Raw genomic sequence first — 22,146 nt, 5'->3', positions numbered from 1 at the left:
ATTTGTGCTGGTCATCACCATGTCAGGGAGGGAGTTAGGTTCATCTGCATATCTGCAGACTGGCCTGCTCCTCTACCCCTGACTTTTGCCTTAGAATGGTTGGCTAGTTAAGTTGTTTCCCTGAATAGAGAATGAATAGGTTATTGGGTTCTCACCATAGTCATGAAATGAATGGCCTGGCTTAAAATGACCAAAAGAACAAATGGACGGATTGGGGGCTGGTAGCAGAGCCACTAGGCAGGGTGCCTGGGTGAAAAGGAGGGAAAAAAGGGTACTCTGGGTTCCTCCCACACTCCAAAGACATGCAGTAGGTGGATTGGAAACTCTGAATTGGCCACAGATGTGGCTGTACTGTGAGTGTGTGGTGTCAAACTACTTTGTCAGGGCTAGTCACCCGGTGTTGTAAACCTTGGCTGTAGGTAATTGTCCCTGTTGAAGTGATACCAAGACCCCATATGCAAAAACTGGGAAAAAGGGGTTGTGGATGGATGGATGTGATCTGGCATCATTTATTTTAAAACACCTGGCTTGTACATCTTATAGGCTGCAGTTAATAGTTGCACAGAGGTAACTTGGCTAAAATAGTGTGCATCATACTGTGAGTGACCGAATAGTCTAAATTATGTAGAAAAATTGTGTAGAAATAAGTGTGAAGTTTTGTAATCATGTTATATAAAACTGCAGTACATCATCATCATTTATAAGATTTGTTGATACAGTATATGATCTCAGTGAAAGCATGACCCAAAACTTTGTTATTAAATGCTATTTGTTTTTTAAAGTGAAGAGGATGAGTGGAGGCACTTAAATATCCTTACCAAAGAAATAACTATAAGAGCCCAGCTGTATGGTGTATATATAGAGAGATGAAGCTCTGTCTATAGGCTTTGGATGACCCAAGATCGATTAGTGTCTCATGAGCTGGAGGACCCCAGTGTTGTACGATAATGATGAGCAGCTGATGGCTGCTGTGCAGTGCTGGAGGGAAGGGCAGCAGTCTGACCCCTGCAGTTCTGGCAGTACTGTAGAGACAGATACATAACATGCAGCATATGTGCCATGGATATGAGCTTGGTGCTGCCAAGCCAAGTTTAAATAGTGGCTTCCGAGGGACATAAATGGGAATGTATTATCCCACAGAGGAAGGCATTGCAGGTCCTGCTCTCTGAGAGAGAGGGCATATATCAGCCAGTTAGGGTCAAAATAAAAAGAAAAAAGTCCTGGTGGTTGCACGATTAGCTCTTACCTCATTGGTGAATAAACTGGACAATTGATTATGAGAAGTCTGCTGTGTTGCAAGCAGCAGGAATTTTTTAAAAAATCTGTAAAAACAGAAAACCTTAAGAATCAGTTTCACTTGGTGTGCAGATAATTGCTGTATGAAGGGATATGTACAAACTGTTAGGGCAGAGCTGAGCATTTGAGACCTGCTTTTTGTTTGCAGTAATGTTACAGTAAGTAAAGATCATGGATAACATTTCTTAGCCCAGCAGTTTTGTCCCATGAAAAAGTGAGTAAGGTTTAAAGGTACAGTGAGACAGCAACAGTAATCTCACAAATAAACCACAAATTCATCATCAGTTGTGCAAATAAATAGCATTATTAACAGTGACTATACTAACAGTTCAGCCAACTTTCCATCATTGGCATTTCTAGACAGCAGCATGTGTGCTTCACTTCTGACCACTTAAAAATATAAGTGCTGCAGTTGTACTGTAAGGCATTGTGCGTTTAATGCTTTGGTTTGACCGTGGTCTTATTCACAGAATTCAATTAAAGCTTTGTTTCAGAGACTTCAACTATATACCAAGGGTCACTAATGTTATCATTTGCAGTAAATTACAGCATAAAACATTTGCATGATATAATAACATCCTTGAAGATTAATAGCTTACACCAGACTCTAATGGTGTTTAAGGCTGTCTGTTAAGCTTGACATTATTCATTTCATTCTGTAAACACACTAGGTCCCTGAAAAAATGTTCTTTAGCTAACACTGGCAGCAGTATTTTGATTTTATTTGCACTGTAAAAGTTCAGTTCTGATAAACTAGAAAAAAGTGGCTTGGAGCAAGTATGGTGCTGTAGTCTTAAGAAGCCATTGTAATGTATAGCATGGCATTGCTACACATAGATATGTGAGTTTTCTCAAGTGCTATATATTGATTCAGAAGGTCACTGTATAATTACATTCTGGAAACCTTTAGAAGTTGCTGTGCTTTGGTCTGTGAACAGAGAAGCTGTCAGTATCATTAGCTGCCATGGTTTTGCTGACAAGTCTGTTGCATTGTGATTTCTTTTCATTATTTTAAAGGAGATGGTTCTCATATGTTTGCTTTCAGATTTATCATACTCAAAGGATTCTGCACTAACCCATACTCAGTAGCCGGAGTCTTTATGTGCCTATATGTATATATATGTATATATATATATATATATATATATATATATATATATATATATGGGTTCCATACACTAGATCGAATTTTCACCAATTCGAAATAGTGCATGGAATGCTCACTGCAGCGAAAGTGCACTTAATCGAAAGTGCACTTATGCGAAGTTCAGTACAATGAACAGGTGTTGTACTGAACTTCCGTGCAGTACTCACGGACCTTAGGGTTAGGGCACGGGTCATAGTAAGGGGATAGCCCGTAGGGCTATCTCCTTACCATGACCCGTGCCCTAACCCTAAGGTCCGTGACGACTGCAGCGCAGTGAAGGACATAGCAATGTCCTCCACTATGGTGCGATAGTCATGAACCTTAGGGTTAGGGCATGGGTTAGAGTAAGGGGATAGCTTTACTAACTATTCCCTTACCCTAACCCGTACCCTAACCCTAAGGTCCGTGACTATCGCACCATAGTGGAGGACATAGCTTGTTTTTTATGTCCTCCACTGTGCTGCGGTGTTTTCGGTGAAGTGCACTTACGCAAAAGTTCACTTTCGTTAAAGCAAACTTTCGCAGAAGTGAGGCTTCCTATTATTCGAAGTAGTGAACTTTCTTTCTTGTAATAGGAATCCATATATATATATATATATATATATATATATATATATATATATATATATATACACACACACACACACACACGCGCACACACACACACACACACACACACACACACACACACACACACACACACACACACACACACACACACACACATTGAATGGACATAGATAGATATAATTTAAGAAACAGAATTTGCCCAGTATGCACATGACTCAGCAGTCGTCATTATCCATGATAATCTGAAGCATCTTTCCTAAAAGGATCTATCTGTCTGACTAGTTTTGTAGTGATAATTTATTCTGCTGGTTTGGAATACATTGAGTTAGGAACCTATCCCTGCAATGAGTCTTCTTTATTTGTTGTAAATGCAGGTCCCTAGTATGAGTGTTTGTACACCCACTGAATTTGAAAAGAAATAGGTCTAATAGGATTGGGTCTTTCATGGCTCGAAAAGTGAGACATCATGTTGGAACAGCTGGTAGGCTACTGAGTTCAAGGAGAGTTGTGCTAATCTGATGGGATAGTTTAAGGATTTAAGGCCTTTAATTGTTTGTTAAAAATCACTGGGGCCCATACCTCTCAACCTTTTGGTGTAAGAAATCTGGACAAAGCCTGAAATAATGGGGTGGGGGGGGGGAGAGACAAAGCCCCAAAAATAGGGACAGTTTTCAAATATTGCTGTTATAAACTTAGTCGCTGAAATAAGATTTGTGTTACCATGCATTTTTCTGAAGTATATGAAATCTAAAACTCAAATGTATGTTGTTATTTAGTCAGTTAAATTTTCAATGATTTGCCAGAAAACCTCAAATTTTATGAGGAAAAGGCCAAAAAATACAATACAAAAATCTGGAAGGGCTGAGAGGTATGTTGGGGTCTTTCCATGTGAGTAATATGCTTGGATTTGTATATACCAATGGGGGCATTATATTCGATGATGTGTCATATAAGGGGTTATTGTGGTAAGACAGCTTATTTGGATCTTGAAGATATTCTATTGAAAATTAATGAATTTGATAAAAAGATGTCCTGACTATGGTGGGAAAGTGATTGAATGAGACAGAGTTGTCCACTTAAGTACCTAGGTCTCTTATGACCATAACTGTTGCAAGAGAAGGACTACATACAACGTATGAGTTGGAGACAGCTTTTTTTGCTGAATGGTGCAGTGCTGTATGTTTTTGGTTTTAGTTTGTGACCATTTTCAGTATAGCAAGTATGTACATATTCTAGTCCTTTTTGGAGCAGTTTAGTTTTAGTAGCTGAGTAGATAATAATGCTTAGCTTGCAGTCATCAGCAAACTTCATCAACCACACTTATGGGATATTGGCTTGGATGTCAGCAAAACAAATTCCAAACAAGAGAGAGCCTAGTACTGATCCTTGTGGTACCCCATTAATTACAATTTTGCATTCAGAGGGGATGCCAGCAATTTTCAGTACCTGGGATCTGTTGGATAGACAGTTTGCAACTGAGGGGACAGCATGGCGGATTGCATTAAGTAGTCTAGTAGTGTCTTTTTAAGGGAGACTCAAGATGATGTTTTTACTAGTAAGGGAAACTTGGCCTGGACAGCGGGGAACTTCCTCTACTCTTTTCAGTAAGTGCCATGGACCTTTTACAGCCTCCTGAGGTGCCACCAGCTTAAGAAGATGGGACCATAGTTTAACATCCCATCTGAAGGATTTCACTCAGTAGTGCACTGCAGCAGCAGCAATTTAAAGTTGCATGGAGTAGGAATAGAACCCACTGCCTTCTGCACCAAAGGTGAGTGTGCTGTCTGTTAAGCCACTGACACTCCTGGAGCTGGGTGGCCCTAAGTACTGTCAGTTAGAGTGCATGGGTGCACTTGATTCTTCAGATCTAGCAGTATAATAGGTACATAACTTTCATTTTTGTCAAATTTCCCTTATGTGTTCTACTTTATCTGTTTTGGCTTATGGCTGTTGTGTTGGCTATTATGGATTTAGGGTTTGGCATAATGAGGCTAGAGGTTTACATAATGGTTAACGTGTTTATCTCACAGACACAATGTACAAGGTTTGATTCTTACCTTTGAGGAAAATTGGCTTGGCTTAAAATGGCCCACAAACGCAGTTAGCCAAGTACTTAAACTATGAACCTGTAAACTACATGTCTACTGAGGAGCTTTTCTGTCTGAGTTCCCTACTCTAAAATATGTTTTCCAACTGACAGCTAACCTGGTCAACAAACTAACAGAAAAAATAAATAAAATGTTCATCTGATTAAGGTCCAAGACCCGAAGAAAATAGCAGGTCTTAGTTAGGGATTTTGTTCCAGGTAAAACAAGCTGATTAATAGCATACACCTTCTTAATCAGAATCTAGTTCCTTTTAATTTGTAGCCGATGTATCCATATTATGTTAAGTGGAATCTCCTTGAGAAAAACTTCTATGAAGTCTGATTTCTGATTGTTTGGGGGTTTAAATATTACCTCAAATGCAGCATATCTGCAATCTTAGACTAATTCCACTGCATCTCCAGCATCTGCGAACTTGAAAAGGAAAAATTAGTTATCTTTTGCAGAAGACATTTAGGATAATATTCTTTTCTCCTGGTAGATATGGTGATAACTAACAGATCACAAAAGCCAGATTCAGGATGATAATAAAGACACACTGTTATGGAAGGACTTGTGTGCTTTTAAACATTCTATGTCGCTGGGCTGTTGACTTGGGTACTGCTGAACTAGGTAGGTAGGAGCTGCATGGGATCTAACTGTGGTGTTTAACGGACCAAAAATTATTACATCTTTCTGCCATTGAGTTTGCTATTCTAATATTCATTCATTTATTCACTCATAACATCTTTCAACTTTTCTTTTATGCTACCCAATTGTTGCCTCAAGCTTTTTCTCTACACTCATCCAAGCCATGCCTGTAAGCGACTAATATTGCCTCCCCAATTACAAAACCATGTTATTCTGAGCTACTTAAAATATTTCATCTTACAGCTTAAATGATGAGCAATGCAATTACATTGATGTATGACTTTGGTCTTGTATAACTGCAAAGATAAAAACTGTTCAGTCACTAATTATGCATATTATCATAATTTTCATATGTCTGTTAATACTTCAACAACCATAGGTTCATAGGTTGGTACTAGGCTTTCGGCCCTAGGGCCTATACAAGCCTAGCCATAAGTTCATAAATTAGTCCCTGGATGTTTTTTGGGCCATTCCAAACCCAGCTAGTTACCCCATGTGAGAATCAAACCCTGCACCTTGTGCCTATAAGGTGAACACCTTAACCACTATGCCAAACTTGTGCCAAAACATAATACAGACTTTCTTAGCCTTATATGAAAGTTCACAGAAGGTTAAACAAATGCTTCTAATATTACGTGTGTAGCTTGAGTTCATACTGAAATTGTAAATTGTTTACAAAGCATAGCAGTCATTGTTTACTGTGGCTATTTCGTTCTACAGAATCTAGCTTTAAGACTTGGCGTCTAATGAATGCTAACAGTATAAAGCTGAGGTTGTGCTAGACAGTTTGCTTTTTCTCTTCTTTAGTAAGAAATACAGTTCTAGTGGTACAGCATGTATTTTTTTTTAGTCTGAGTTTGTTACTTGGTTTTGTCAAAAGGCTACTGGAAGTTACAGTAAGAATTTCCAGAGCTCCACTGTAGGCAGACAGTTGAAGTTCTGGTTCTTGGGAATCAGGAACTTATCTTTGTATACAAGGCAGAGTAGTTAATGCTGAACAGGGTTCCAGCCCACATCATTAAATGCAGAGAAACTCACTCACATGCGGCACACACACTAACTAGCATAGCCAGTTCACTTATATATTTTGTCTTTTAGATGGAGAAGAAAATTTTTTTGCTACTGTCACTAACTTCATGTCCTTCCAACCCTTATAGCCTTGATCCCTACAAGTTGCATTCCTGGCAGTTTTCCAGTGTGATCAGCAGTGGGAGGGTTTTCCTACTAGGAGAATACCTGTGCATGGAGTCCTTCTTCTCCATATATAGACCAAATGGAGTTGCAAGTCTGCCAGGCAAATGGAGCAAGACAGGAGTGGACAGCTCCTTCATACTAAGGCTCATTGTGTTTTTTGCTTAATTCCTAAAACTCATCACCTAGATTGTCACACTGGTGGCAATGAGGAGTAGTTAGAGCCGGTGCCCTGCCCCTGAATTCTGGCCTCTGCTAAAACTCTAACACAGAGACATCTGGTATGGTCCCTCACTCTCAGGATAGGCACACTCATCCATCCTGCCATCAATAGTAGATGCTTAAGCTGCTAATCAAAGTCAGGTCATCCGGGTCATAGTTGGGGCTTCATCCTCTATTCCAGTGGGCTGACTTTGGTTGGAGAAGAAAGTAGAGCTCCTAGTGAAAACTAAATGGACACAGTGGGCCACACAGGTACTATATAGAATGTATCTTAACCAAGAACAAAACCAGATAGCCAAGCTTTGTGAGACAGATGTGCCTCTCATTATGCTAATCAGCATATCATAAATCCATGTCATTTTTGTCTCTCTCTCTCTCTTTGTCCCCACTGTCAGTCAGTCAACAGCACCCTTGTGATCAGTTGGCACATTCTTTCCCCATCATCAGGGCAAGGTCAACCAGGTGGAGCCATCATTCAGACAACCATCAAGAGTGGTTTGAGATTTTTGTATGCTGCTCTGTCCCTCACACGCACCCAGTGAAGTGCAGAGGAGCACATGTGCAGTGGGTTGCAGCAATGGGGATTCCCCCTGACTTTTGCGAGGAGTATTCCCCCTCACTTCTGCGAGGAGTATTTCTTCTCAAGCACCCACACCCCTCCCCTTAAAGCACTAGTGGTGGTTTCTTTGGTCTTTTCAACAGATCTCACATCACCCAGTTTGACCGATTGTGTGCATCCCTCCTGTACCCCTCCTGGGAGAGACAAGTGGGCCATGCCCTTTCAGCAGTTCCCACCATGCCTGATACCTCCATTGGCAGGAATGCTAATTACATTCCAGTCACCTGGGTCACAGTCAGGACTCCATCCTTTAAGCTATGGAGTCAGGCTTATAAATCCCTGTAATTTACTGAACACCTGGTTCCTTGAATATTGAGTCAATCGAAACCAAATCAGCTGACTCTCTTTTAGAGATGGGTGATTTTTTTGTGGTAAGCAAGCCTTATCCCCATACAGGAAGACTTTCCTCACATATCCCTGTGCATAATGTAGTAAACTCTGAGAGTCCTGCATCTTTTGCAAAGGAACAAACCCCGAGCACAGCAGTCTTATTTAATGAAAAAAAACATTTTAGCCAAATGGTATTACATACCTACACACAAATATTCCAAGCATGGGCATTAATGCCCTTCTAGCGTCCCAATATACCAAAACACTTGTTCCCATAATAAGTATCTAGGCTGTTCTTAAAAATATCTAAACTAGTACTTGCTTTAATGTAATTTGGTAGTCTGTTCCATGCATCAGCTACTCTGTCAGAGAACCAATTAGTACACTACTCATTCCTATATAGTCTCGTTTTAATTTCTCCAAGTCTTTTGGGTTTCTAATACCATGACGGGAATGGACTCCATTCCTAAGTCAAAGTACGATTAAAGTTCATGAAATTAGTATTGTTTCACCCTTTGATGTTAGCCAAAAGTGCTCTTCACAGCACCCGCAATGTGCCCAGTAATGACTCCTTTTGCAATTCGTATGGTGATACATAAATTAGTAACATATCTAAATACAATTGTAAATTCTTTTTCATAAGACCAGTTGCTCCTACTACTATTGGAACTGTCTGGGTATCTTTCTTCCACATGGCTCTCATTTCTGCCTGCAGATTGTGGTATTTTATGACTTTGTGTCTCTCTGTACGCAAGACACTGTAGTCACTAGGTGTGGCAATTTCAATGATCAGTGCTACTTTTGTCTTCTTTTCTTGGACCACTATATCTGGTTTTCTAGCATCTATCTTTTGGACTGTTGGTAGTGGGTGATCCCATGTGATGTAAACATTACCATTTTCTACGATTCTCTGTGGCTCATGTTTCCAGTGTTTTTCAGCAACTTTGATACAATAATGTTTGCACAATCTCCAGTGTAACAATCTCGCCACATTATTATGCCTTTCAGTATACAGTCCCTCTGTCATAAGAGAGTCGCAACCAGCAATAAGGTGGGTGACTGTTTCCAATTTGGTTCCACAAAACCTACATATATCTGTTTCTCCCACATGTTCAATAGACTTAGTAAACCAATGTGTCCGTAGCCCACTATCTTGGGCTGCCAATATTAACCTATCATTTGTTGATGTAAATTCACCTCTCCTTAACCATTCCTGCGTTCGTTCTTGATCAACATGAGACTCTTCCAGAAGTTTTCTATACTTGAAACTATATTTATGCTTTTTCCACATTTCTTGCCTTCTCATCTGATCCTTCACCTTATATTCTTTCTTTTGCTTTTTAGCACATTCAGTTGCTGCCTGATTTTTATCCACTTCTGGTTTGATTTCCATTCCTGCTTGACGTCGATATTCTTCTGCTAAATTAAGCAGAGATGTCATCTTAGATTTATTCTCCTCATGTTTAAAAACTTTCACCACATTTGGATCTTGTGAGGTCATTATATATGTGTGGAGTCCCACGTTTGCAGATCTATACATGTAATCAATTTCAAGGAGGCCCATCCCTCTTTCAAAACTGGGAATATATAATCTTGGTATACACTGATTTTTATAAATCATTTGGTGAGCATGAAGCATCCTTCTTGTTTTAATATCCAATCTATCTAACACTGTTTGGGGCCAGTCAATCACTCCAAAACTATAAGTTAGGACAGGAAGAGCAAATTGATTTATAGCTTGGATCTTGTTCCTAGGTGTCAATGCTGTTTTCAGGATTAATTTAAGTCTTCTAAAGTACTCCTTAGTAAGCTTTATTCGCATTTATTCATGTTTTATTGCTGATCCTTCATCATTTCCCAAGTATTTATACACCCCCTCTTGCTCAAGTTCTTTTATATCACATTCTTGCCCCAAACTGATGTTTTCCTGGTGCTGCAGTTTTCCTTTCTTAAAGGTTGCTTTTGCACATTTGTCAAGACCAAATGACATTCCAATATCATGTGAAAAAGTTTTGACAACCTGTAGCTGTGCTTTCAGTTCCTCATCTGAGGAGCTATACAATTATAAATCATCGACAAAGAGAAGATGAGAAGTCATTATACTTTGTTGTTTTCTAGAAGCGAAGTTATAGCCATGACCTAAGCTATTAAGTAAACAGCTTAATGGATTAATGGCAAGGCAAAATAGCAACGGTGACAGGGAGTCACCCTGGAATATCCCCCTTTGTATTTTTTTATCCCTGGGATAATAATCTCTCCTTTATCATGGCTTAATTGCAAAGTGGTCTGCCACTATTTCATGGTTACTGTAATGTAATCAATCAGTGTAGGATGTACCTTATACATTTTTAAGCACTCTTTTATCCATGAATGTGGGATACTATCAAATGCTTTTTTATAGTCAATCCATGCCATACTTAGATTATTCCCTTTCTTACAGTTCTCCACTATAACTTTATTTAACAACAAATGATCCTTTGTTCCATATGATTTTCTTTTATTGCCCTTTTGTTCTACTGACATAATTGAGTTTTCTTCTAAATGACTATAAACTCTGTTGGCGTCAATCCCCGTATATAGTTTATACGTCGTCGGAAGACAAGTTATTGGTCTATAATTTTTAGGGTAGCTTGCAGGTTCACTCTTAAGTAAGAGCATTGTTTTTCCTGTTGTTAACCAGTGTGGTGTCTGTTCGGGGTGTGCATATAAATAGTTCTTAGTCATGGCTAGATCCTCATGTAAAGAAGTTAATACTTTAAGCTAAAAGTTAGGTACTGCATCTGTGACTGGGGTTTTCCAATTAGAGGCTTTTCTCAACCTTGTTTCAATCTCTCTGGCTGTTATTCCATCCCATTTCATATCCTGTACCTTTAAACTTCTTATTCTTTCTTTTACTTCTTCTATCCATTTAGCATCTTTGTTATGTTCCACAGGATCTTCATAGATACTTCTCCAGAATGTATCTACTTCCTCTTTTTTTCGGCGGTCTATCAATTCCTTTTACCTTATTTTCTATAAAACTTTTTTGGGTCATCAGTAAATTGCTTATTTTGTGCTTTTCCCTTATATTTATCTTTGTATCTTCTGAGTCTTTCTGCCTGTTTTGAAATTTTTTGTTTGTTATTTCCAATAGTGCATAATAGATCCTGGTCTGTTCTAATACTGTGCATTGCTTTTATCACATCTATTTTTCTTAATATTTTTGTTGTTCTGTTCTCTCTTCTGTAATCTTCTAACAATGGCACTTCTTGTCTTAGCTGCTTTATAGTTTTTTCTATTCAATATTTCCATGATGGTATTCGCTTTCGCCCCCCCTTTTCCCTCGCTACCCTATGTTCCTGTGGTAGAATTTTATCAGTTATTAATTTAGCAGCACAGTAATATATTCTGTATACTTCTGTTATATTGCATGGATCTCTGTGGACAGTCCTAATTACTGTGTTCATTTGTTTTATCAAGCTTCTGACTTTTGGGTTTTATTAACCTTCTGCAGTCTGTTTCTCTCATTGATCTTGATATATCTGTCATTGTCTATTAAATCAAGCAACTCTTCTCTTAACTCTTTTTCTTCCATGCTGAGGGCACATCCCTTGTTTTCCATTTCCTGCGGGGATTCTATAGAAAGTTCTATAGCATCTTCCTGTGACACATTCTCTTCAATTTCATCCTGTGTCATCTGTTGTTTTGTCATATGGAAACTCACTGGCCTATCTCTCCTCAACATTGACTGCATCAGAGTTTCCTGTTCCTTTCCTTCCTGTCTAACTTCAAGTGAACTTTTATACTGGTTTCCTGTGGAAGGTTCCAAAATATCTTGATATGGCACCTGACCTGTTGCTTCCTGTTCCATTGGTTTTCCCTTAATTTGGATATCCATTGCTCTATCCTGTTGTGGTGCTTTCTGCTTTTGATTTTCTACACTGAATCCTTTTCTTTGCAGCTGTTCCATTACCTCAATTTCTATTTCTTTGACTTCTCCATTACTAATCTCTTTCTCTATTTTTCCTCTTAGTCTTCTTATTATTTGTATTGTAAAGTTTTCCATGTTCTGGATTCCCTTGCCTATATTTCTCTTCAAATATCTTTGGTGCTACTCTTTTTGTATTGGTTAGTTTTGCTTTCTTCTTTGCATCAATATTACACCATATTGCATCTCTTTTCCTTTCCCCTGTCCATATTTCTTCTTCACATGTCTCCTGATCTTCTTGCTTTTCCTTATTCTGGGGACTCACTCCATCATGATGTGATGTAGTCTGTTTTAGACCTTTTACATTAAATCCTTCAGTTCGCAGGCACTCCATAACTTTAAGTTTTATTTTTTTAACTTCTACTTTACTAATCGTCTTTTCTACATTAAATCTTTGTGCTTTTAGTGTTTTTATTGTGAAATTTTCCATATGTGGATGCCTTTGTCTGTATTTTTCTTTGAATATCTTTGAAACTGCTTTCTCTATGTTAGTTAACTGGCTTTCTCCTTCACATAAATATTGCACCATATCAAATCTCTCTTTCTTTACCATGTCCATATTTCTTTTTTATATTTTTCAAATACCTCTAGGTTTTGTTGTTTATATTTTCTCACTTCCTCAGAGGCTTCTTTTTCCAGAGAGATCAGAGTTTCTTGATCTATACACTGTTTTTCAAAAAATTGTTGTATTAATGAAAGTAAATTTTTATTTGAAGCTTGTGACAGTTTTTCCTGCAGAAGTATTTTTCTTTCCTCTAATTTCTCTCTTAATCGTTTTGTATATCTTGTGCCTGGAAATTCTGGGCTTTTTACATAATAGTAACAATACATAATTTCTTTCTTATCCTCAGTAGTCCACTCTGTCATCTTTGTGGCTCTTTGGCCAATCAATATTTGTCTTTTTATGTGGACTACTACTATATTCTATGGTGGTGATGCTGCGGTAGCATTGTCGCCTCACAGTAAGATGCTGACCGGTTCGACTCTCAGCGAGAGCGTCTTCTGCATGGAGACATGCTTGAATGGGCATACCTTCGTTGAAGGTTGTGTGTTAGGGCTGGCAACTCAGCACGTAAATATCAACTACCAATCATTAGCCGACCGGAGTTCTGCTGTGGCAACCCCTAACCGGGAAAAAGCCGAAAGACACAACAACAACAACAACAACTACTACCTTCTACAACAGGGGGGCCATCCTCCCCCTGAGCCTGGCCTGGCCTTATTGTAGGATTCTACACTTTTTTATTCTGGGTCTTGTGCACCCAGCTATCTTTTTTTATTTTTGATTTATTTCTGTCCATGATATATGCTATATAAATACAGTCTATATATCAGTGTCGCCTTGGTGAGATTTTGTGAAAAACAGGGTCCACCTCGCGAAGGTACTCACCAAGACTTGAGGATGAATTCAGTTTCAGCACTAGTACACTCCTTTGCTTGCTGACTTTTCATCTGTCCATCCGAAGATCTCCTACATAGGTTGTCTGATGATTCTGTAGTACTTTTTGTTCACGCCAAACATTCCCAGAGGTAGTTGTTACTATATGTCCTATATACCTGAATAGGATCTCCTCTTAGATATCTCTAAGAGACACTGTACAAGTTTAGATATTTTAGTCTTTCATAATAACTTAAATTTTCACATCCATGGATACCCTTGGTATATTTCTTTTCTACTCTTTCCAATTTACTCATGCTTGTTTTTCTTATAGAGTTTCCATATTGTTATTCCATACTCAAGTTTGGGTCTAATGTAACTTACAAAGAATTACTTCATTATTTTTGATTTTGTAAACTTTATAAATCTTTTTATACAACCTATAGTTCTATAACTATCAATAACTAATTGGTTGATATGATTAGAAAAACTCATAGCTGAATCTACCCATATGCCCAGGTCCTTAAATGAGTCTACAGTTTCAATCACTGTGTGATTTGAAAGGTGTTCTGCTATATGCTCAACATAGGTTCATGGGTTCGTAGGAGATTACTAGGCTAACGGCTTAAGAGCCCTTACAAGCCTATCCAGTGTAACCCAATTTTACTCAATATATGGCTCCAAGGGGCAAAAGGATGACATGACTTTGTGCCTATATCTTGAGTATCTTACAGATTGCCCATGTCCATAAAGGACATAGGCACTACCCAGTTATGAATTTGCAATGACCCATCCATTGATCCCATTTGCGTTTGAAGAGCACCAGAGAAGGGTTCTGCTTAATGTGAATGGGAAGCATGTTCCAAAGAAGGGGCAATCTCTGAGACATGTCTGTCTCTCCAGCATGTTTTGTTTGAGTCACTAAGTTTAGATCCCTACATTGGGTGACCCTCATGCTGTTTCACTTACGGTTGTATAGCAGCTCCATCGATTTGCAGATGTGTAACATCTTCATTCTGGGAGCATACTTAAGGAAAGGGGTTGGAGTCAGGAAAGAAGAACATGTTCCACAAATATATATGTATCTTTACACATGGTTACACATATCCCTTTTGGCATCTAACTCTGCTGCTCTTCCACTTCTTCCTGATTTCAGTTTGGTACTATTTTTATTGTCATTTGTAAGCCACGGTGGTGCAGTGGTAGCGTTGTTGCCTCTCAGCAAGAGGTTTTCCCATTCGATTCTCGGCTGGAATGCCTTCTGTGTGGAGTCTGCATGTCCTTCCTGTGGTCGAATAGCGTTCGAAAGACATGCGTGAATGGGCGTGCCTTCGTTGAAGGTTGTGCATCGAGCTGGCACCTCGGCACCATAAAAATCTACTGCCAATCATTAGCGGACCGGAGTTCCACTGTGGCGACCCCTAACCGGCAAAAAGCCGAAAGAAAAACAACAACAACTGCTTTTATTGACATTTGAAGAATGTTTGATTGCATTTTTTGTAAAATAAATGTACTGATGCTGACCTGATTGCATAGAAGCAAGATATGCATCTGCACAGCCAGTGACCTGCTGTTGGGAACTAGTTTGGGCAGCTGGTAGGGCCATTTTGGGGGAGATAGGATGAAGCAGCCAATGGCCAGCTGCCCTTTAATGTGGGGAGAAATGCTGCCTGCACAATCTTTATCATAGGCATTCTAGCATAGCATTTCAAGACATACTGTTGTCACCGCATGCTGCTGTTTCTAGATAGGAATTGTGACTAACTGCTGCCGTAGGATGCTGCGTCCCAGCCCATAGTGCACCATAGTGTCTTCAGTACCCTTCTCTATGAATTTTACAAGGCCAACTTCCTGAGAACTTGGAGTGTCCACCATCTTATGGGACATGTGCAGAATTGTATGATAAGGAACTCTTGTGGAGTGGACAAGGTGTGCAAGAACATAGCCTGAGGGATAATGACATGGTTGGGAGGTAATAAAAATAAATATATAACTGGATAAATTATACTGAGTAACGGAAACAAATACATTTTTTAGGAAGCATCCTAATATTACAACTGTAATGAAGCCATACCTCAGTCTCAAATGTATACTAATAAAAAAAAAAGGTTATATTTTGTGTTTTTGCCTTCTAAACCCTGACCAGCTATCATTTCTACATGATTATTTTCCTTTCCTTATTCTCTGTAGCTGCTAAATATGTGTTATTTGATATAGTTTTGTTTTAAGACCCTGCAGGGAGAAAGCATCTGCCTGGCAGTAAGTATTTTACTGTAGTATGGAGATGTGTATTAACCAGTGATGTAACTGCACTTAAGTCAATGTGGTTATATTTTTCATTATGTTTTAGTTTCATGGGAGCCTCTTTGCCATTTCTTTGTACTTCAACAACAGTTAAAACTTAATGTGACTGCTGCATTTAGCACTTGTCTTGACTTAGCACGATTGTGTTAGTTGCCTCTGTTTATAGCACTTTGGCATGCTTTATGTCCCAGTTTTGCTAGCTTATGTAAGTCATGTAAGAGTCATGCATTCATGCAAGTACTTGTCATAAAATACAAAATGCATCTAACATTTCATAATTATATTTTTACCATCAACATATGCACATGTGCTGTTTCTTTAGCATGGAACAGCAGAATGTTCTGGCTATATACTGCACACATACACTTGCAGACAGTTTGGTATGTGCATTTTATAAGGTATTTGTTTACTCTAGGCATGTTTACATTGGCTCTGCATAACTCTAAATTATGGTTATATACAGTGTTCTAAATTGTATGAAAAGCGCGGTAGAAAGTAAGCCAAGTGGAAATAAGATAAAGAAACACAGTAGATGGCAAAGAACTGTAGCAACACGTATTGTGAATCGTTTGCAATGAGGAAAAGAGACTGCTGTGCTTGGTGCTGAGAGCAAGCAGGGAAATGGAGTGCCAAGAAAAGTATGACACATGGTAAAAAATGAGCCATCGTTATTAGGGCAGAAGTCTACTAATGTCAAGGGAGAAAAGAAAAAGAGGAGAGAGACAGACAGCAGGAGGGCTTGATGAAGAAAGAGCACATGTAGGTGTTAGGCTTAGCTCTAATGTTGGCTAGCAAAGCTGGAAAAAGCGGACTGTTAGTGAAGGACTGAAGTGAAGGCAGCACAGGTTAATAAGGCTATGCTCAGCAGGATGTTTCTAATTTGTAGAGGCATGCCTTGTGCTTAGCTTCTAAAGGTCATGGGTGGTCTTATTTAGATTGAAGGAGTCTCTTTACGTGAATCTGCAAAAGACAGCTGCAAGTTCCATTTGTAGTACTTATCCAAAAGAGAATTAACTGAAAGAACAGTTTTCTGAGGACAAAGAAGGCCAACTTTACGTTTTGACTAGTGTTGGGTCAGGTGTTTCTTTCACTTTAAAGTACATCCATGTATGCATGCATGTGTTAACAAATACAGAGTAATATATGGGTGCACACACACACACACACACACACACACACACACACACACACACACACACACACACACACACACACGTATGCATAATACATATATATAAAGATACATAAAAAGTGTTTATGTGTATGTTTATACAGACGTAAATACCTACGTGCATCATGCATACACATACAGTTACACTTATTGGTCATGCACAAATGTATGTGTGTGTATATTAATATAGTCTACTCACTTTAGTCAAGTAGTCTATAGCTGACATCCAAAATACCAACTGTAAAAGGTCGACAAACGGTATGCTGAGATGTTACCATGCATGTGCTGAGCAAGAACCTCAGTGCATACGGCAGTTAACATTATTTTTTTGCAGAGGGGCAACCTGACTTTCACCCCCACACTCCATGCTAATTATATATGCTGACTCTGAGATCACACAGTCTCTGGGGAAGAGGAATAATTCCCTACATGGGGTTTGTTGATCTCACACACCTGTCGACCATATGCATACTTCAACCAAATGCATGCAGTCAGTTAAACAAATGTCGACAAACAAGCATTTAGACCAAAAGCAGGGCACCCATATATATATATATATATATATATATATATATATATATATATATATATATATAGATGGTTCTACCTGACATAATCGAAACCACACAACACTAACTCACTATAACCTCCCCCCCCTAACACCTAACCCACCCCTATCCCCACCCACATCCAATCCCCACACTTACCCACCTACACACCTTCCTCCACACACTACCGCTACTCACTAGCCTTTTCCCAGCCAGCCTTCCATTCGGGCACGTTGGCATTGTCATCCGAGTCGTGTCGGTCTTCTTGCATATTGTGTTTCTGTTCTGCCACATCGCCGGCCGGTCTTTCTTCGCTGATCTTCTTCTGGAGCTTCCGCTGTCGGTCTTCTGCGCTGTCGACGAAGTCAGGTAGAACCATATAGATATATAGATATATACATACATAGATATATATATGTGTGTGTGTGTGTGTGTGTGTGTGTATGTGTATGTATTTATATATATATATATATATATACACACACACACACACACACACACACACACACACACACACACACACACACACACATACATGCTTAGGCAGGTTTCAGGAGTCTCAAATGTAACTTTAAAGGTGTAATTTAAAATTTTAAGCATTAGGTAATGCATAGGAGAACCTTGTTTTCATTTCTGATATTTTTACATGTATTTGGAGAAACTAAGAAAGTTCCTCCCCTACATCTTTTTTTGTGTATATCTTGCTCCAAAGACAGCAAACTTGACCAGCACAATTTGTCCATGGTGGTCTAGGCATTTGTGAAAGGAATACAGTAATTAAAAGTGTTGCATACTGACTGAGCAGTCTCATTGTGCATCTTATAGACCCTGCTGGTAAAATATACTTTTAAACTTTGATTTTTTTTTCATTACTTGGTTTTTTAGAAGAGAGGTACTTAAATCCGGTAGGACTAACTTCTCTAACAAAATATAGGAAGATATAACTCTACAGGCAGCCAGGTGTTAGGAAATCCTTCAGTTGTGATACTGTTGCTACATATCCCATAAGTGCTGCGATTTAGTCGTGCAAGAATTCTAGACCTGTGGGGCTCTAGGTCTTCCAGTAAATCACATCACTTTGTTTTGTGCTGTCATCCTTATACATACTTAGTATAGTAGTGCTTTAACCTAATTAATTTGGCACAGTAAGAAAATGATGGAACAGCAGTTAAAAATGCAAATCTGTATCCTTCATGTTTGATTATAATTTGTTGTATTCAGTAGTCATAAATTCATTGAGATCAAGCATAATTGCATCACACTTCAGTGAATCTGACCTGTTCGGTTTCTGTATTATTTTCTTCAGAATATGCATAGTTAAGATTTTTTTGAGATATGGCAATATTACAGTTTGTTGAAATAATGCGGGGGTGTAGTGGGTATATCCTGCGTAGAAGTAGGGCTCTGGACCCCACAAAAACACCATTTTGTGTTTATCAGCTTTCAGAGAACTGAATTTTCATCTGTTTGCCTTTATGAAATGACAGTGAGTTAAAGATGTTTCAACAAACAGAATTAGAATAGTTGTATTGACTGGAAAACCAGCATGCCAATTAAGTCTTGCTAATTTGCATGGAAACTCTAGTCTTAAGCCAGTTTCATGTTAACAACGTTAAATGTGTATAGCCATATAAAACATGCCATGTTTTTCTGTGTTTCACTTTTTGCCATTTAGTGACTCTTCTGTCTGTAAAATGTGTTTGTTGATAGTATGATAACTTTATGGTTAGGTTAGAGACCCACATGCTTCCATGATCTCTGACCCAGATGGAGAAAGAACTTCCAGATGTTCCAAGGGTTCAGTAAATTTATCTCAAGCAGATATTTTAACTTTCTGTAGACTTGATTGTTTGGAATTCTATTCCCTCTGGTGAAGTTGAAGTCTTATACTTAAAACCTTATACAGTGGTTAGAGTTGCTTCTTTACTATGACCATTTATGCACTGTCTCTAGTTTTACTGCATTAGGTGATATAAAGTGGTCTGATTTAATATCCATATAGCACACACATTAAAAAACAGAGATTAGATGTCCTGACTGAAATCACTGTTGTCATATTCATAATGACTGGGCTACCTCTGCTGCCCCTGACTCATACCCTCCTGTCCCCAAAAGGCCAGACAGGTTCTATAAAGTCCCTGATTATCTTAAATTCTTTTTTAAAAATCCTGTGCCAGGTCTCTCTATATTATCTCTCTGTTCTGATAAACCTTCTAAATTACTACCTAATGCCGATGCCATCCTTTCAAACAAGGTTAATAGGGCTATGAATAGGTGGGGTAAAAAGGTTTATACCACTTCTATTTTAGCATTCAGGACTGTAAATTACCATACCCAAATGACCAAGTATTTGATTTCCATCCTCAGTTTTTAAACAAGGGATGATTCTAAGCAACAAATATTGTCTTTACTTAATCAGGCTGCACAAGTAGCCAGATTATTTTGTGTCAAAGCATTGACCATTATTGGTGCAAGAATGAGACCACTGCCCTCTGCTATTGTAGTTTACATTATCCATATAATTGCTAACTTGTAAGAAATGTTTTAAGTATTTGGCACATTATTCAAAAGTTCAGGTAATTAGCTTTTTTTTTTGAAGCTACAGTAGTAGTGTTTTAAATATTAAAGTAGAGGTGTAACCAAACTGTATAAATAAATACAACAATTATAGCTCCAAGACTTTTACCTCAGTCAAAAAGACCTTCAGGGGATTATAGAACAGAAAAAAATCCATTCCATTTAAGTAACATTTCTGTGCTATAGAGCATTAATAAACTGGTTAGCTGAAAGACTCTGGCAAGCAATATGTATTCAGTTAATCAGTAAAATCATAACCAGTAGGGGCAAAAGAATCACAAAACCATATATCACCTGAGAGAATGGCAGATGTCTTAGTTCAACTTTACCTTTCAGTTAAGGTCTGCATTCCAACCTTTTCAAAGTATTGTTAAACCTCATAATTAACATATAGCCTCCTAATATTACAGCAGCTGTTTAACACTGTTCCTGTACCTTTCATTATTGACCACTTGATGTTGAATGCTGTAAGATGTGAGGTGGAACAATTATGTTAAATGTATAGTGTCATCCCAGTGCTGTAGAGACAGGATGTCCATTTGCGGTGCTGGTGACCATAGTTCAGTAACTGACTTGAGCCATTGATAGGGCTGACTGGGGGGATAGGATGGAATAGCTGATGGCCAGCTCTGCTATCCGAGGGTAGAGTTTAGGAGGAAGACCAATGACTTTATGATGTCTGGTGGAGACTTGGCCTCTCACAGGCAGTGTTAATGTTTCTGTCATCGTTATACTAGCTGACCTCCATGTTAGGGACATTGACTGGTCCCCTGTAAGGATAATTGCTCCTGGATCAAAACATGTAGCTCTTCAGTGGCTCTCCTACCCAGGACTGCAAGTTAGTTACTGTCAAGGTCAACTTCTTGAGGAGTCAGGGGCCCCACTCAAGAGGTGCCACGCCAGGGGAGGGTTATGAAGAAGGAGCATTTGGAGGATGCAGGGGTTGGGTGGGTTTGGAAACTGGAAGAACAGAGAGAAGGATTCAAAAATGTGCAGCAACAGCAGTATTACTGTTTTCATTCTGAATATCTGACTTTGTGGTGCAAGGAGCTATAGACAGAGTACCAAACACAGAGGAGGGCACAGACTGTCATTCCAGTTTGGTCTGTTCTTGTTTCCAGCAAAAGACAGACCACGGAGACCTATCTTAGAGATATCAAAGTTAAACTGTTTGCAATTGTCAGTAACTTAGGTGCATAGACATTTCCTCAGATTTGAAGTAGGAGGTTAGCACTGCACCCAGGATATTCACAAAGTGTCTGAGTCAGTAAAAGACTGTTGTTGAGCCATGGGCATTCACATGTACCGGTATCTGGGTGACTGCCTTATCCAGCCAGCAACACTAGAAAAGGTACAGAAGGCTCTGTGATTCACCTTGAATGTTTTTTTCAGAATCTTAAGCTGCTAAAATCCCATCTAGTGCTCTCAAGGTACGTCACTTACTAGGGACACTGGATGGTGAACAGCAGAGGATTTTCCTTTCATTGAAAAGGTTCTCTTTCTGACAAACTACATCAAATCATTAGCTTACCTAAATAAAGTTACTGTAAGGGAATTCTGAGAATGGGGGGTTAAATGGTTTCTTCCTCTTTGATTGTACCCTTTGAAAGGCAGTACATAAGGAAATTGCAGATGGTGCCAGCATGCGGAGTCCCTAGAATCCCCAGTCCCCATTATTGCCATGCATCAAAAAATAAGTTATTGTGGTGGATACAGTGAACACATGTCAGCAAGGGGTAGTTTTCAGACTAGGCCCTGACACTTAGCTTCTCATTACGGACTCCTCAGACATTGCATGGGGGATCTCACTCAGGAGAGTTTGATGATTCAGGTAACCTGGGACAAAACTCAAAAGGAGGAAACACAAAAGAAACTACAGCAGTGGTCCTGGCCCTTTATGTTTTCAAGCCCACTTAGCATGTAGGGACCCTGCACATCCTCCCAAACAATAACATGGTGGTGCAGTACACAAACAAGGGAAAACCCATTCTTATCCAGAATAGACATTGACAGTGAAACCATGGGAATTAGCCCAGGAGTTAAGACCGACTCTTAGGCCTTCATACATCACATCACAGGAAAATTCCCTGG

At 39.0% G+C, this 22,146-nt stretch overlaps 1 protein-coding gene across 1 annotated transcript in view; it reads left to right on the top strand.

Moving 5' to 3' along the window:
• SMAP1 (small ArfGAP 1) overlaps positions 1 to 22,146 on the top strand; it is a 3,101,511-nt gene that overhangs the window by 1,169,199 nt on the left and 1,910,166 nt on the right. The window lies entirely within an intron of this gene.

The sequence above is a fragment of the Protopterus annectens genome, chromosome 2.part2, assembly GCF_019279795.1.
Source record: "Protopterus annectens isolate FY-2018-M chromosome 2.part2, PAN1.0, whole genome shotgun sequence".
NCBI lineage: Eukaryota > Metazoa > Chordata > Ceratodontiformes > Protopteridae > Protopterus > Protopterus annectens.
The sequence above is the reverse complement of the archived record's forward strand: the minus strand, read 5'-3'. Positions and strand labels throughout refer to the sequence as shown.